The following is an 18,088-nucleotide window of genomic DNA, read 5'->3' as shown; positions in this document are numbered from 1 at the left end:
TTTTTTTTCTTGCTGGATTTTTAAATTTTGATTTCCAATAATGCATTATCAAATAAGTTGACGTTATCATACCTTTACTTCATATATCTTTTTAAAGGGCGTTTTTCGCTATCGTTTTAAAACAATTATGTCTTCTTTTCAGAATGGAGAATACAAGATGAAAACCTACTGAAACAGCTCGCGATATCAACGAAGCGTTTGACTCAGGAACCATTACTGAACGCGCAACACGATAGTGGTTTAAGAAATTTCGTGGCGGCGACGAGAGTCTTTAAGATGATGAGCGTAGTGATCGACCATCAGATGTTGAAGTCGAAGCCAATTCACACACAATTGTTCGAAAATTTGCTTCTGAATGAAACATAACGTATACGACGATTTCTAACCACTTGAGATTGGAATAACAAAAAACTTGATAAATGGATGCCTCACGAATTGAACAACAAACTCTTCCTCTCATCTATTAACAACCACTTTTCCAAGCATCTTAACAACTTTCTGCGTGAGAAATGCTTCAAAAACCTAAGCGATATCAAAAACGCCTTCAGCCACTTCATCGCCACCAGAACGCAAGATTTTTACGTTACTGTCATGAATACACTTGTTTTGCGTTGGCAAAAGTGTGTTGGTGCTGATGGTGCTTATTTCGATCAATAAATTTTTGTTTGAGCCGAGGTAGATTCATCTGAATTTAAAAGTAAAAACAGCAAGAACGTTCTTGTCAACCTGGTAGTATTTTATGTCGCGCTGAGAAGTAGTGATTAGTGCGTTTAGAATGATCGATTAAATTGATTGATTAAATTGATTGATTAAATTGATTGATTAAATTGATTGATTAAAATGCATTTGCTAGAAAAAAAGTCAATAAACAAAACTACGTCAAAGGAAACATGCACACACCATAAATACATTACGAATATTATTACTACTGCTACTACTACTACTACTACTACTACTACTAATAATAATAATAATAATAATAATAATAATAATAATAATAATAATAATTTTCTTCGTACAATGTGCGATTACACGCGCTTTCTCCTCGATCATTAACCAGGGATGATGTTACGGTTTCGGAAGTTAAGCTTACATTGAGTATTGTTGTTATATTTGAGGAGTAGCTTCTAAGAGCACTCTCAATTAGCTTGACAGAGTACAAAATCGACTTCACAATCTAGTGGGAGAGATCTCTTCACTTCTTTATAGCATTTTTAGAAGAGACGTTGCTCGTCTTTCGTGACTCTTTTCTTATATCCATCGAAAATGTTCAACTTCAATCTCTCGTCTCTCCTCTCGTAAGTCATTCACAGCAAGAACTCGTTTGTTCCACCACAACTGAAAATAACTTTTTTTCTTCTTCGTTTGTGTCTCTAACACCAGGCGGAATTTCCGTATACAGAGTTTCTTTCCAAGAACTTTACATCTGTAGAATATTTTGCTACGGGAGTGCTTTCCCGTAGATTACGACATGATCGTGTTCAAATCCAATGTAAACAAATTCTTGGTCATAAAGAGTTTCTATAAGTTACCACCTTTTGTTCATTTCACTAATCATTTGTACTCTTCTCAAATATTTTCATCTTTAAACCAAGCATCTATCCATATCGTTAATCCCCTTATCCTTGGGTGGCTTTTGATCTGGATAAGTGGTAGCAAAATTCTGTTGATGACGTAACTTTGATTATGCAATGTTTTGGCTGAGTCTGATTTTTATCATGTATGATGTCGTCAGAATTATTTAACGCTATAATCATATAACTTCATAGTATAAGCCTATATTAAGTTTCTGGATTTCTGAGATAAGGATTGGTTATCTATATATTAATACTGTAGTATGTTTAACGTATGTCACGTTTTACAGATTATAAAGCATTCGATGAGGGAGGGTTCTATTTATTAAAAAGAAAGATAGATAATGATAACACACTACGAACATTAAATTATTAGTACATAGATACGCTAATTTTAATGTTTGTAATATTTTATCACCCTCTATCCTCCTTTTTAATAAATAGGATCTCCCGATCACCGAAGACGCAATGTAAAAGAAAATTTTAAAAAAATGATGTCGCTTTGGGGTCGTACGCGAAAGTAAAATTTACCTTCTTGGTTTTCTGGCTAGAATTCAAGGCTAGTATTTGTTCTGTCTAAAGATGGTATAATGATATCGTAGGGTTTCCGTTTGCGCCGGGCGTTCATATAATGGAAATATGTCACAAAGTCAAGGATACTGGATATAAATCGTGATAACCAGATATATTCTGGCACTACATTAACCAGATTATTTAGACAAATACTTTTACAAAAGGGCTACAATGATACCACAAGGTCTCCATTCACGCTGAACGTCAACAGAATGTCCAGCAACGATATATTACTTGAGATTCTACTGTGGAATTTCCACAGGTCCCGCTAATTGGTATTAGTTAGATCATTTGAATAATGTTTCGGTCGATGTAACCTCCGACCTTCTTTAAAACGTATCTTATCGAACCCGGGAATCTTTTTGTCGAACTTGGGAACCTGCACAGAATTTGAGATGGAACCCTTTATTTTAATCCCCGGGGTTAGCATGCCCTTGTTCCGTCAGCTATAACTGGGTAGAAGTCCCAAGTAGTTTGTAATTTTATTTTAGTGTTCCCAAGCCTTGAAGATTGAATCTTCAACCGCTAGAAGAATGTAACTTACAACTGAATTTTACCAAGTACTTTATTCACTATACCATGGGTCATTGCTGCCAGTTCTAGTATGAATTTTAGAAGCCTTAAACCCATTTTTGTTTTGATATGTACATTCCAAGTACCTATTTTTATAAATATACTTTTATAACCCAATTGTATAATTCTATGAAAACAATAGTTTATGCCTAACTGTTTCGGTGTCCTTATGAACAGGCAGAAATACATTTAGGAATCATATCGTTGACAGTTTCGTTTGAAGTTTCCCTTAAATAAATTCATCAACTGTGACATAGTTGTATAAACACCTAATGCCTGCCACAACTCATAAATTATCCTAGAAATGTATTTTAGAAAGAGCTTATTTGAAAGAAACTTCGTTCATGGAAATTCTACCTGTAGCTAAACACACAGAGAAGTAAAAGTTCTTTTGGATAATGTTAGAAAGATCATTTCTTATGTTTCCGAATTTTGAGTTATTCAGACTACTGCTCTCGTCTTGAACGTTATTCGTACGTTTCGGTCGATGTAACCTCCAACCTTCAAGTGTATTTTGTCGAATTACTTAAAACTTCTAGGCAGTCATGACTGACGGAACGCGAGTATGCTACTCTCGTAGATTAAATAAAGGGTTCCGTTTGAAAATCGGTGCAAATTCCCAAGTTCGAGAGAAAAATTTCTGAGTTTAACAAAATACACATGAAGAAGGTCGGAGGTTACATCAGTCAAAACGTTGTGAGACTGGCAGTCAAGATAAGAACAGTAGTCGAAATAATCGAAATAATCGAAATAATCCAGATTATTTATTCATTTATTAATTTGCGGACTATTATCCTTATTTTCTAGTTTTTTTGTTTTACCAACAACAAACAACTTCCGACTTAACTTCCGAACCGTGACATCATCCCTGGTTGATGACCGAGGATAAGCACGTGTAATCCACATTGTACGAAGAAAATTAGTAGTTGTAGTAGTAGAAGTAGTAAAGTAGTGTAGTAGTGGTATATTTATGGTGTATGCATGTTTCTTTTAACGTGGTTTTGCTTTCACCAACAATAAAGAACAACTAGAAGATGAGGAAAATAGTCCGCAAATAAATAAATAAATTACTGGTGCTAATGCACTTACTGATCCGCGCTATTTTTAAATCGTATTTCCAAGTTTAATTAAAGTTTTATGATATGATTTTTTTTTATTCAATTGTAAGGTTAAAGTATAGAATAGGCACAAAACACCCTCCCCCTCCCCAAGTTAAGAACGGCTTTTTTTAAATAATAACGTTATTATTTCAGCACGGATCAATAAGTGCACTAGTACCAAATTACTCTCCTTAAAAGGAATCTAATAATAAAAATAATAATACAGATTAGTTCTTGTAGATGTCTGATGAGAAGAAACCAGAGATTGGGACCCATTCACATAGCTTTTGTGGAAACAACGAAAAAGCAGCGAACGATTGTCGACTTTTTTTGTCGTTTTAGGGCGTGTATAACTCTTATAACGGTAGAGGATGGCATCGTAACTCGAACACATTCTGGAGGGATAGAATGGTCAACTATTTTTGGCAGAAACTTTAGCAATAAATTGAATGTTAGTTTTCTGTTTTAGATCTGAAGTGAAAGTAAGTCCTAGCAGTTCATCAAAACAAGAAGTTTCGCTATTCATTCTGACTGAAGCAAAAATAGAATCTGAACGTTCGTGATGAAAGTAATTGTTCGTTAATTGAAAGTAAGTGTCCATTGTACCACGTACTCTCTACCAGAAGAAAAGGTAACCTGCAAGATCTTAATCAAAAATGCTCTTGGAATTGCTACCATAGACAAATGTGTAATCTACAAGGATGCCAATGAATAACATCAGCAAATCATTTGGAAGACCATTATTGGTATCAGGAAGAGTGTTGGGCTTAGAATATATCTTTTGTTGAGTTTTTTTACAAGGGGTTCACCATTATCAAGGCCCGAAGGCCACTCAAGTATAAGGGTTAATGAGTGGACGGTGGCTACTGAGACAACAGCCTAGTGATCGCTAATGATCGAAATTAGGTAGAATTTGATTATTTAAGGAGATGATATAACAAGAACTTGTTTAAATTAGATTTGAAAATGACTATGGAAAGCATGTCAGCGAAATAGAGTTCTATACGCGAACAGTTCTACGAAAGAAGCTTTGTTCGCGGCATTTGCGTTTAAATTTAGGCACAGATATGAAGTGGGGGAATTGTTGATAGTAGCTGTAGTTAGAGGAGTGCTTTTTGTAAAAGTTTGGTAAGAAAGTTATAAAATGAAGCACTTGCCATGAAAATAACGATAGAGCAGAGACAGGCTTGCAATGTTTTTCTGTGGGAAAGATGTTTCAGGATAGAGAAGATGGTATCATCTACTAGGTTTTGAAGCCGGTTTTGAACTGTCAAAACAGAATAAAGTGCTCTAAGCAGCTCCTCCCCAGATGTGGCAATAGTACTCCATTTTAGGACGTATTTAGATATTGTACAGGTAAAAGATTGCGTTGAGAGCAATATGCCTCCTGGAGTGGTAGGGTGACACAACCATTTTTCCAGCGACCTTGAAAACAGATTTGATGTCTTTCAATTCAGGTCAGGAATGAATCCCAGTCCCAGAAGCTTGTTGAAGCACGGTGCTTTTTTTAGACAAGTATCATTCATATGACGCCAAGTGAGGATGGGAGAGTTGGTAGTGAAAGGATAGATGCTTGGTTTTGAATGCTTTAAAATTAACTAAACTTGAAAATAAAAACAAAGATGGTTGCCCACAGAATTTAAGCAATGTAAGTTTTCTCTGCTTCTTCATGGATTTTCCATATTACATCGTTATGCATTTTCTCTTTAAGAACTTTCTGTTTTTTGTGATAATCTATGGAAGGAAATATTCAATGTTGACATACAAATATTGATTGATTCGCATGAACAAAACAGATCTATAATAATGCAGTTAAGTTTGTTATATTGAAAAAAATGATTGGTAAGATGAATAAAACCTTGCACTTTGGAATATAGCAAAATTGTTGTTTATTTCTATATGCTTTGTTGTTATATTTAGCAAAAATATAATATAAACCATATATATATATATATATGTGTGTGTGTGTATGTTTGTGTGTATATATATATACACAGATATATATATATATACAGATATATATATATATGTGTGTGTGTGTTTATATATCATTTAAGTACTTATAGTAGTAATCTTCTATAACATAAATCTCACCTGTCTGTTTAAATGTATGTATGTATGTATGTATGTATGTATGTTTGCCTAAAACATTCGACAGAGGGGATGGATTTTCACGAGAGTGGTATCGTTTTGAAGCTCGACCCTTCAGATGAAAAATATTTAAAAATTGACTACAAACATTAATTTCCTCACCCTTAACTGGGCATTTTCCTACAGGGAGGGGGTCGCTTTTTTCGCCGATATTTTCGAAAGTCATCCCCTCTTTTTGATTGACTAGCCTTAATTTAAACATATAGGTTTGGCGATGTGCGCAACAGCAAAGACGTCACTTTTTTTTCATGTTCTTTTCCTCTTTCGCGGTATAAGTTCGAGCCTGTCTGTAATACTACCATTTTTTTTTTTTTGCTCAATGCACACCTCCAAACACCCAGGCAACGCCGGGCACCCAGGATAGTATTATATAAATAAGTAATACAATGGGTTTAGAGTTAGATAGTTAATAATGCAATACTAGAACTATAAATATTTCCTGAAGTACCACAGTTCAAAAAAACATGCATTGATACAATTACTCATTCTCAAAATATTAATCTTATATTAACAATTTGCGTGCAATTGTTTTGCCCCGAATGTTATTAAAGTTTTGCACAACAAGGCATCTCCTTAGAACCAAACTTTTTTAATAATTGGTTCTTTTGAAAATGAGTAACTCTATCGCAAATAACTGTGTATACAGTTCATTCACTTACATCAAACTATGCACTTATTGTCTCTATAGACATACGACGGTCCTTATCCATGATTTTTTATTTGGCCAATCAACTCTGTTGTTCTTTCTTACTCTTCCCACACCTCTCATCATCCCTCACAGATTCCCTGCCTTCCTTGAACCCCTTATGCCACTCAAAACCTGATGCTCAATTCACGCAAGATGGTTCAAAATCAGCCTGAAGCATTCCATACGTTTCTGTAGCATTTTTCAAGTTTATAACAGAATTTTATTGCATATCGTTCTTCTAATATGTCCTCACGCCCAGATTCCATTTTTGAAATTCGCTAGCTGTGAACATCAGGTTTTCGTATGGTGTATTTTAATTCTTGCTATAGCTATTCATTTGAATCTGAAATCATAGAAATTGGTCAGTTATCTCACAATATGTACAGCAATAATATACTGAATTTTCAAGAGTCTACGACAATGTTAAATAACTGTACAAAAAAGCCTGGAAACTTAATGAAGACACCTCAAACGCACACACACACACACACACACACACACATATATATATATATATATATATATATATATATATATATATATATATATATATATATATATATATGAAAGCACCATGCACTGATGATTCCCGAAATGGTGAAACACTAGTGTCTGTAGGTATTTAATAATTATTATAGTAAACAATAATGTCAGTCCCTTTAAGAAACTTGTTTCTTATCGTTGAGCACCTTCAGTTATAATAAAGTCGGTCAACTTAGCTCATATGCGCAGATCGTCATATAATGATTAGATCACTCTGACTTGCATTAAAAACATTTAATAAGAATAACTGTTTAATTTCAATTGTATTTCTCGCGGTTGACGGTAGTCGAATAGTTCGGGTCCTTGCTAATGAAGTCAGACATGACTTCTGTTGCCAGGGTTCGAGTCTCTAGACTGGCGTTAATTGTGACATCCTGCACTGATGATTCCCGAAAGGATGAAACACTAGTGTCTGTAGGTATTATTATTATAGTAAATAATATTTTTTTTCAACTTAGTATATACCTAAGTATATATTAATACAAGCGTGATTGAGTAGAAGCGAAAACTTCTATCTTTTCTTTATCTGATACGTATCCTCATTAGTGAGACACATCCAAATACACTCCTGAGCAGGTAAAACCTTTTTTTAGAAGAGAACAGTTTTGCGCAACTTCTATGTCCTTTAAAATCATTAAAAACAACATAAAACTTCTAAGGTCAAAAATTCTTATTCAAATTTTGAGCAAAGTTCATTATATAATTTCCATTCTAGAAAATGACCCAAATTTAGGTGAATATGAAGAGGTATAAAGAACAGATTGAAATTTAGGAAATCTTGACTAGTTAGTGTCTAATGAATGTGGATCCAAATTAAATTAGGCAAATTTGATATTGAATTGATATATAGTATAAAACATTAACATACTCAAATGTGACTTAAATATGGGAATATTTATTAATTGATGTCTAATAGCACTGGTAGATATTGGACCGGCAATGCTGAAAGATTTGCTGGTTGACCATTAGTATTGTGATCCTTATTAATCTTTACATATAAAAGTATTTATGATAAAATGTTTTAATAGAAAGGAATGTTTGTTTTCATAACTAGCACAAACAAAAATGTTAATTTGATGCCAATTTGATAGATAGAATTCAAGCTAACCTTAGTATAAACAAACATACGTGATCCAGCAAGGATGAAGTAATGGAAAAGATAGATTTTGTGATGTAGTGTTTTAGTTTTGAGGGAAATCAGTTCGTTAGCAGATGGGGATGGTTGTTGGACAGGGTGCCTATGGTAGTCAGGAGGGGACTGTCAGTGATTTGGAACGAAGATCAAGACAAATAAATCTTCTCTGTCTTCCAAAAGTTTTGTCTTGATTTAATCCTTTTCATTGCTGCGAAAGAACTTATTTACAAGCGGCGTTCCCTCAATCTTGCTGAATTACAGAAAATGGGCATACATGAGCACGCAACAAATAAGGTAAAATTATGAACGTTCATGTATGACACAAGGTTGAAACGTAACAATATTATTTAAGCATATACACATACCTAACACACACACATATATATATCATTAATTTTTTTAAATATATAGAGAGACAGCAAAACAAACCGATAGAAAGAGTTCGCTATAAGTAATTACATCTTTTCTTTACATTTTTTTTATTTCGTTGATACTTAAGCATTTCTTGTATCCAACACGTTAGATGTCCGTGTATTAGTTGAAATAGCGAGAGAAAGAGAGAGAGAGAGAGAAATAGAGAGAGAGAGAGACGTGAAGAGGCATCCACGTAGAGACATAAAAAGAGAGAAGTACAAGCATAAAGAGAGACAGAGATAGAGCGAACAAGAAAAAAGCGCAAAAGAAAGACAGAAAGAAAACGAGAAGCGCCTGGTAGGCACAGCGAGAAACAGAGACACAGACAGAATGAGAAAAATTTGGGAAAGAAAGAAAGAAAGAAAAGAAGGAAGAAAGAAAGAAAAAACGAAAGAAAGATAAAAGAAAACGTGACTAACATATTCACAGGGAGATCTAAAGACAAACAAAATATTTGCGAAAGAGTGAAAGAGCGAAAGAAAAAAGAAAAGAAGAAAGAGAAAAGGAAGGGGAAGTGTCTGGCAGATACACTTATAAAAACATAGACAGGCAATGTGAGAAAATTGTGTGAATGAGAGAGCCACAGAAAGAAAAAAGAAAGAGAGACAGAGAGAATGACAAATGGAGAAATATATATAGAGAGAGATATAGAAAGAGGTAGATGAAGAGAGAAAGGGAAGGAAAGTGGCAAACATAGATACATAACAACAGACAAGAAACGTAGATATTTTGTTCCTTTCTCTTTCTCACGAGTTTCATTTGACTCTACTTCTGTGAGTGCATATCTGTGTGCAATCCAATATTATTCCTACTCGCTCTTGTACTCTCTCTCTCTCTTTCTTTCTCCCTCATCCTCTTGCTTTCTGTATATCTCTCACTATCGCACACACGTCCAAGCGCACAAAAAAATCAGCTCTCAAATTGTTTAGTGCACTTAGAGACCCGCATTGTATGTGAAGCAATTAATAGGAATGTACTCACCTTGATCGGCCATTAAAACGATGGAACTTTCTCATTGTTTTTCGTCATGCAACGTGTACTAAAATAAATGGTAAAAATCTCGGTTCGTCTAAAGCAGAGATTTCCGAAAGTTGGTGGCGCTATCCGTTGAGGAAAAATCCGGGAACGATGACGGCAAAAATATATTTGTGGGTGGAGAGAAGCGATAGATGTCATTTCTTTTATTTTTGCAAAATCCATATTTTTAAAAGATCAGTTAATTTTCTTGTCTATCAGGATATTCTCGATGATTTCTGTAATTCTTTTACATTAAGGATAAAATTAAGCACAATGAATTCGTCTTGCTCCACCCAACACAACGAAATTTACAAAAAAAAGGAAGCTATACATTCTTATTGTTTGGATTCTTTGGACTACTGTTCTCATCTTGGGTGTTATTTTTATCACGTTTAGGTTGATGTAACCTGCGATCTTCTTCGAGTGTATCTTGTCCAACTTGGAAATCTTTCTGTCGAACTCGGAAATCTTTCTGTGGAACTCAGGAATCTTCATGTTAATTAAATAAAGGGTTCTGTTCGAAATTTCGTGAAGATTCTCGAGTTTGACAGAGAGATTCCCGAATTCGGAAAGATACACCTGGACAGGGTCGGATGTTACATCGATCTAAACGTTGTGAAAATTACACTCAAAATGAGAATAGTAGTTGGAAAATTCTAAATAATAATTCCGAATAATTAATCTTCATCTAAAAAATTCAGAAACAGAAATATATATGTTCTTGGTGAGCTTGCAAATGATAATGTAGTAAGAACAATATGATGAATCGTAAAGAAATTTATAAAACACTATCCGTAAAATCTTGATTAATTGGAGGCATTACTGAAATCTGGGCAGCGGTGTCGCTGGAGGCTAATCGTGGTTTAATCATTTTGTTGCAAGAACGACTAAAATAACTATTTAATTCAAAAGGTCCAACAATAAAATATTATACGCACTAGTACAGTTCTTTAATAAACACATTTTATTTATAAAACAATTTTTTGTCTTTTTGTGATTCTATGTAATAATCTTCGGATTTCGAAAGTGGCACATTTCAAATTTATCAGTGAACTAGAATCAGATTATTTTCATAGCTCGTATCGTATGTTGCTAAATGTAATTTCTGGGGGACATAATAAATATTACACAAGATTGAACCATAATAATAATATATAAATATATACACATACCAACTTCATATATATATATATATGCATATATATATATATATATATATATATATATTAATTTAATTTTTTTAAATACATAGAGAGACAAGTAGGCATACAAATAGATAGTGAGGGCGAAAGACGAGGAGTCTTTCATAATTTTTTTTTAACTTCGATAGTTAAAAATTTCGTCTATTTTATGTATCATTCGAAAGCGAGAAAGAGACGGACAGGAAGAGAGACAGACAGAGAGATAAAAAAAAATAGAGAATTACAAGGAGACAAGAAATGAAGGAATAAATAAAAACGGAATAAAATTCAATGCTAGATAAAACAGTTTTTTGTCTTTTTGTTGTCACATATATCTTTATATTTAGAAAGTTACATATTTCAAATAAAACTTTGTTTATTGGTGAACTAGAATCAAATTATTTTCATATCTCGTATCGATATACGTGTTTTCTGTTAGATGCTTAGCGTAAGTTCTGTAATCACAACACATCTATGAAAATGCGACGCCCCAATGGAGAAATATGTTTGCTCTCCCTGATGAACAGTGTGTAAATGAGGAAAGTGAATAAGTCAAATCAAGTATTGAAGCACATATTGCACACAGAAGTTCTATAACAAGTTCAAATCTTGGAAATATTTCATTTCAACCTTTTCCACTTCGTCCATTGAGTTTTCGAACTCTGTATCTCTGATGAACTGCAAGATCTGAGGACCGTCAAAGATGCCAGCTTGCAACTTCTCCATGGTCAATCCTGGAAAGCCTGTAAGTGAAAAAGTCATCATCCTTGTTCGGAGCTTGGTAAACTGCTTGATTAAGCCGAGTTTAATGTGCAGCAGTGGAAAGAGTAGTCTGTCTCTATCCACTAGAGGAAGGTTGATGACGTTCCTTTCTTTGCAAGAAGCCAATTCCTCAAGCATAAACCATTTCTTCGTGTACGCTGAGCACCAATTTTTGAGTAATTTCAAGGTTTTATTACTTCAAACTGATTCCTTTTCGACATAATCACCCAGAATTATCAAATCTGAATGCTTCTTGTCATTAAAATAATCATTTCTAGTCAAAACATGGCATTTTACTCACAAATATCTAAAATGTTCAACACATATGAGTACATATGGACAAGAATATAAAAACAACATGTAGTCATAAACTTGACTTGATTTATTTTAGGATCCATCGTATCAGATTCGTTCTAAATCAGCTAACAAAACGCAGACAACAAATTTGTTGTCAACCAGTGAGTCAACAGAAGGAAAACGAAACAACCAAACCAAACACCATGAATAAATATCTGAAAATATAAAGAACTTAAAGCATAAAACCATTTTTTACAAAATTACTATATTCAGCAATAAATAACTCGGAAAAGTGTTGTTATGACATAAAACAAAACAACCAAATAATCACGAATATTCAACAATAATGAATGAAAAACTTTCGTTACAGTTCGTGTTCCTTTCTCACACCAATTACAAAATGATCATATATTATTATAGTGATATTACAAAACGAAGATAAATCAAAGGGAAGTCACTCTTATACCTTTGTTCAGGGTTGCCAGTTTGGCTTTTTTACAGTTAAATTTCGCAATTTGGGCTTTATTATCTTTTTTTAAGCATTTTGATCTTCGAAAATTGTATTTGGCTTTCTTCAAAGCGTTACGTACGGACTAACTAAGGAAGGGATCAGCAGAATAGTATATAGATTGTGATAGGAGATTATCAGTTGTTAATTAAATTTTATCCAATTTATATTGTTTAAATTTGGATAAAATCTGTAATTTTAGAATGCCACTACAATGCTGGATTAAAAGAAAAATAAACATTTTTTCGTTTATAATCAATTTTCGGTGATATAACACCTTCTTCAAGATTAGAGCAGCTTTTCCTTTTTCTTCATCATTCCTTATGACATGTAGTCATCAGATATTGACTTTATAATATATAAGCCTAAAAAATTGAACGGGAAATTTGAATGTGATCTTCCCTGTATAAATTAGTATATTATTAAATCGTATAGAATCCGAAAAAGATTTTTATCATAAACAAATCAAATCCTTTTTTTTTTCGATTATGTTTAAATCCATATTATACTATATTAACTATTAGCGCCAAATAAGGGGATAATTTTTTCAATTTACGGCTGATTAGTCCAATAAGCTCATGTGAATCAAACATGTGTTACTGTATCTTCTGGAACTGGATGTTTAAGTCCTCAGTGCAGACGATACATAGAATACTATTGCAAAATACTTAATTCTACTACTGGAATGAGAGAATGCTACCCTCGTAGATTAAATAAACGGGTCCGTTCGAAATTCCGTGCAGATTTTCGTGTTCAACGGCTCGACAAGCTACACTTGAAGAAGGTCGGAGGTTATATCCGCTGAAATGTTGTGTGAATAGCATTTAGAATAAGAACAGTAGTCTTAATAATCCAAATTATAAATTCTCATCTAAAAAATTCAGAAACATAACGTACATAATAGAACTGAAGATATTTCACCTCCAACGCAATCCTCTACATATAACAGAATCAAAAATAGATTACTGTTCCTACATCTGGGAAGGAACTGATAAAAGTACTCTTTCCTACATTGACACTGGCTTCAAAACTGGCTTCAAAACCTGATGGAGGGTGTCCTCTTCTCATTGCTACTTCTTTCTTAGAGAAAAGACGTAGTGAGACTATCTTTACTCTATCATTATTTCTATGATAGGTGCTCGACTGAGCTTCAATCTACACCATCCACTGTAGAACATTTTTTGAAAACATTCGTCTAGCTACACCCATTGCCAGCAATTTCCCGTGCTCTCTATCTGTACCTAAAACTAAACAAAAATTCCACAATAAAGCTTCTTTCTTAGAGATGCCCGTCTGTGGAACATAATAAAATGGGTTTGCTCCCAGCTGACTATAATATGGTTGTTTTAAGTTCAATGTAAACAAGTTCTTGTTGAGCCGTCTTGTAAATAATCAATTCCTACACAATTTCCATCATTACCGTTTACCACAGTGATTTATTCGTTAATTCTTATCCTCGAGTGGCCTCTGCGCCTTGGTAAGCGGTGATTCTTCTGTAAATAAAATAAATTAATCAAAAATAAGCAGAAAAAAAAACAGGAAACGACAAGTGCGTGTCTGGTTCGATCATACTATTGAGACCAGTGAAATGTATCCCTCTTTCGTATGGTTTTCACGCATAAAAAATTAATCATTTATATCTTTTAACGTTTCTTGAAATGAAATTCGAATTGGTATTTTAAATTGTTCAAATTCTAACTTTGTTATTGTTTTCATGAATGGCAGCTATTTTTAATATTTTCTTGCACTTGTTAAAATTAAAGATGTTAGAGTTAGAGTTAGGGTTACTAGTTGATAATTTAAGCTGTCAAGAAAAACTAATTACGCCAGGTGAGTATTTGAAATCCATTATTTAGAAATTAAAACTGTTTTTAATGCCTTTAACATAGAAACTAGAACATTAGAAATTCCAGTTGCGTCAGATAATTAGTTAGGGTTCCTGATATAATGACGAGACGACCTATCTTCCTTGGACATAAAAATAAAATAATCCATGAACTCAAAGCTAGTGTAAATCGTTTAAGAGTCATAGAAGGCTCCGTTTACTCTAAAAAGACAATGGATACCCCATGTAAGGGTAGCTGTGCGTGAAATTGTGACGCAATGGTTGCGCAATTCTCAAACCACACCTCTCCGTGATCAGCAATGATTGAGTCCAGTGACAAGGAAAAGTCCAGGAGGACTGGAAACAATGCTGAGATAAGCGGAAAGCCCAGCACCTTAAATTCCCAGATGGTCACCCATTCTAGTACTAACCAGGCTCAATGTTACTTAACTTCAGTGATCTAACGGGAACTAGTGTGTCAACGTGATTATGCCGTATATGAGTCAAATCTTTTTTATAGAGTATAGAGTCAAATCTTTATATATATACTAGCGGCCAAAAATTTGGGACAATTTAGTTTTCGTTTTAATTTCTCCAGAACATTCGGAGGGGGATTACAACTAAACTTACACATATTTAACATATCTCTTATGTTGATACACTGCATTAATTACACTTCATTATTAATAATAAAAAAAAGTTATGAGCATTTCAATTTTTTTTAATTAAAGTGTATGTCTGCAACAACAGATGCCACATACAAATTCAATGCATTTAACCTAATAGCCACTATCGTATGTGGCTTTCGAACACAATTTTAGACACATTCAGTCTTGATAATAACATGCTACATTGCATCCTACAAGCAACACCGTCACAAATGCAAGATCTTTAGAGGGAGGAGTCTCTATTTTTCTCTCTAAATATTTAATCCTACCACTGCTATCAATTGTCACCAGAACGAATTCTACACGTTCCATAGATTCTGTGATTACACCGACAATAACATAATCTTTCCAATTTCCGATCCATAAATAATAAAGGCCTCCTCGTCAAAGTCCGTTCATTCTAATTGGCTGAGCTCTGAAAATTCTCATATTCTGGAATCCAGTTCTTTGCTTTATAAATGAACGTTCACTAACATTAAAATATGGCGTCACTAAGAGACATATTTCACCCAGCGTCAAGTTTTTTTAATACGTAGATTATTACAGTCATGTAAGATCAAGAAATACAAGAAAGAGAAAATCATTAAACGGACGTTAAATAACTCATTTACTTGCTTTCTTTTACAAAGTTTAAAATACGCTATCCACTATAAGCATCTCCTTCGTCGTCGTCATCGTTATCGTTGTCGACATCGTCGTCAACGTCTTCGTCAAAACTACAAAAAAATTACACAGCTCTTGGGATCGAGTTTTTTACCATTAAACACTACGTGTAGATTGGTGATGTTTCATATATTTTTATATATTGAAGAGTTTAGCTCCCAAATAGTTGCGTCTTTTATATTAAGATTTCTCCTAAAAAATAAAAAAATTAAAAAATACGGAAGTTTATTTGTTAATTATTTTATCTTTTCCATGCGATTTGAAGACAGTTATATGTTTCTCGATATTTTTAGGCTTTCATTATTATGATAATGAATATCGCATGTAAAATTGTGGTCGACAAATTGTTTTTATGTAATGATGTTATGCTTTCCGACGGCCAGCCAAACAACGCACGTGCGCACATTGTTTGGCATATGGCAAGACTATTTCTCAGCAACAATTTTGCATGTGTTATTCGTTTACAGATTATACAAAAACTTATAAATGTCGTCAAATTAAGGTGAATGTGAAAGGCAGTGTAAAAAAAACAATTTATCATTTTTAACCTTGAACATTAACTTTATTAATGCTATATAAGGTAATGTTCAATGTTGCGCTATATATATATATATATATATATATATATATATATATATATATATATATATAGATAGATAGATAGATAGAGAGAGAGAGAGAGAGAGAGACAGAGACAGACAGAGAGGGAGGGAGAGAAAGAATATGGCTATATTGAAAGTGTTAACTCTGGACTAAATTGAAGAGGTTAGCTCCAAAATATTTGCGGGTTTTTTTTATTATTATGCCGAAAAATAAAATACAGAAGTTTATTGAATGAAATATAACCCTTATTTTTTGCCAACAATTTCTTTTAACGAAATTCTGTTTGTTTGTTTTTCAGAACAAATTGTAATTCAAAAAAACGCGATTATTTGGAAGCTAAACTCTTCAATATATAAATATATATGAAATGCGTCGATTTAAAACATCACCAATCTACGCAAGCACACAAAAAATAACAATAATGATGTGTAAAATACATAAATATTTACACGCACACTCTTTGGGTTTTTTTCAGTTTGGCTTTTTTGTTTGTGAAAATCTGGCCATAGTTATCAATTTGGCATTTTTTGGCTTTTTTCTGAAAGACTTGGCTTCAAATATATAGTAGAGTATGGCAACCGAATTAGGGTCAGATATTCGATACCTTTACTCTTTTAGAACATAACTATAATTGCAAAATAATTTAAACAAAAAAAAAAATGAATTGAAAGACCTGAACAATTCAGCCCCAACCATTTACTTTTTTATTTTTCACTTAATGATAATCAGCGCCTACAAGCTTAAATTTAGAATTATAACGTTCTACTATAGTGAACACACACTTTTTGGCCACTCCCGTTGTTAATGTTGTCACTAGCATTTAGATTTTTCCCTTTCAATTTTTCGCAAACGATGCTAATCATAGATTACACACTTAGCTTTCACATTACCAAAATACCTTGGAAAAATTTGTATACATCTTACCAACAGAAAATGGAAATATTTAAAGGCTAGGGGCAGCATTAACAACTGACGTGGTAAAAAGTGTATTCCATTTATTAGAAAATTGATCCCCTACTATTATTTTTTTAATTGGAAAATTAAGCCTGTACTCAATTATAATCGCCGGAAAAAATTGCGACAAAGTTAAAACGAAAAATTTAAAGGCTACGGGAATCATTGTTCCGGTCCGCCGCGGTGTTTTTTGGTTGTTGTTGTTGTTGTTGTTGTTGTTGTTGTTGTTTGTTTGTTTGTTTGTTTGTTTGTTTGTTTTTTCTTGTGACACAGTGTTCCCTACGGAATAAATGCATAATTAATTTTTAGTTCATCGTTTTATTTTCATTATACATTACAAGCGGACAGTAACTACTGCTATCTAATAGGCCACACTACTCTATTTTATTTGAAACCTTAGATGAAAGCACAGCATAATCACAACACATAATTAACCCCCATGTTAAGAATGGGTTTATAGATACTAACTTTGTTACTTCGGCACGGTGCATACATTTTGGCTACGGACGCCAGTGCCTGATATTTTACTGGGTCGGCAGTGGTTCCCACTAACAATCGTAGTTTTGTTATTGTTGTTGTTGTTGTTGTTGTTGTTGCTGTTGTTGTTGTTGCTCTTGTTCTTGTTGTTTTTTTTTATATAGGTGAGAGAGGGAGGCATACTTTCACTGGGCAACGCCGGTATACGGGTCCTGCTAGTAATAAAATTATTATATTTATATATATATATATATATATATATATATATATATATATATATATATATATATATAATATTATTATTAAAAGTTTAGTACGAGAATAAACTTAAAATAAGATGTAAATATGTTTAAATATGTATGTAAACAATCCAAACCAGATG

This window comes from Euprymna scolopes, chromosome 7, assembly GCF_053919585.1.
Source record: "Euprymna scolopes isolate OS-2025 chromosome 7, ASM5391958v1, whole genome shotgun sequence".
In the NCBI taxonomy this organism is placed as follows: domain Eukaryota; kingdom Metazoa; phylum Mollusca; class Cephalopoda; order Sepiida; family Sepiolidae; genus Euprymna; species Euprymna scolopes.
Note: the sequence above shows the minus strand (reverse complement) of the source record.